We start from the raw sequence: 1,434 nt of genomic DNA, 5'->3' as shown, positions 1-1,434 counted from the left end.
TATACATATACATATATATATATATACATACATAAATACATACGTGCATATGAATATATGCATATACCTCTATGTACGCACACACACATACACATGCGCGTGCGCACATAAGCCGGTGCCATGATTGAACATTTCAACTAGGAATTCACTTCTGCGAGGATGTATTTTTTGTTTTGTTTTTCTTTTAGATCATATTAAAAAGGATTAGATATGAAGAAATCAGAACTTATCACACCTCTACCATCCTACATATCTAGCTAGCAAAAAAAAAATGAAGAGCCACCGTTATTGTTTTGTTTGTTTGCTTGATTGTCGAAAACTCTGAGAGTTTAGAAACTACTAAAGTTAATATGATCAAATTTTGTAAACAATGTCTGTCATATTTAGTAAACTTCTATAATTTTTTACAATTCTTTATAAATATGCCACTCATACGCACGGTTGCATACGCAAACATCAGTGTTATAAACAGTACCAACGCAAGCATACCCATCTCCGAAGAGCTATAAGCAAAAATGGAAACACAATATACAACTGTAGTAATATATTAATATGGGCATTGATGTATAGGCGAGTTAATGTATACGATAGTTTAATATATTAATATATGCATTAATGTATAGAAGAGTTAATGTGCAAGATTAACAATACTAATAATAGTTTGATATTTTTATGAAGAAATTCAAGCATAGATTTCAAGCTGTCATCTGTGTAAATATAGTAAACTGTTAAAATCGTTTTGTTTTATATTTAGTGTGCGCGTGTGTTTGTGTGTGTGTGTGTGTGCGTGTGTGTGTGTGTACTTTACTTTCATAAGGGCACAAGTGCGCGTGCGCATGTTATGCATACACACATTCTTATATCTTTATTTTATTCTTCGAATATTTGTTTCTGTCATTAGGCTACGGCCGTGCTGGGGGCACCGCCTCGAAGGATTTTTAGTCGAGCGAATCGATCGTAGTGTTTATTATTATTTTTTCTTTTAAGCCCGGTACTTATTCAAATGGTTTCTTTTGTCGAGCCACTAGGTCACAGGGATGTAAACACACCAACACCTATTGACAAATACACACACACGCGCACTCACACACACACACACATTTATACGACATGATTCTTTCAGCCCAAGGTGTCACGCACTGGGACTGAACCTGGTGACATCTGGTTAGGAAGTAAACTTCTTACTACAAAACCACGCCTGTGCGTAAGTTACATTTTAAATGTTTACGTATGTATGTATGTACATGCATGGATATACCTTAAGAGGGTCGTATATATACATACATATATACATTACAGTCATGGCCAGAATGGATGGCTCACTGATATATGTATATATATATTGTTCTATCTATCGATCAATTTATCAATCTAAATCTATAATCTATCTGTAAACACACACACACGCACGCACACACACACACACACACACAC

Source organism: Octopus bimaculoides, chromosome 4 (genome assembly GCF_001194135.2).
Source record: "Octopus bimaculoides isolate UCB-OBI-ISO-001 chromosome 4, ASM119413v2, whole genome shotgun sequence".
In the NCBI taxonomy this organism is placed as follows: Eukaryota; Metazoa; Mollusca; class Cephalopoda; order Octopoda; family Octopodidae; genus Octopus; species Octopus bimaculoides.
The sequence above is the reverse complement of the archived record's forward strand: the minus strand, read 5'-3'. Positions refer to the sequence as shown.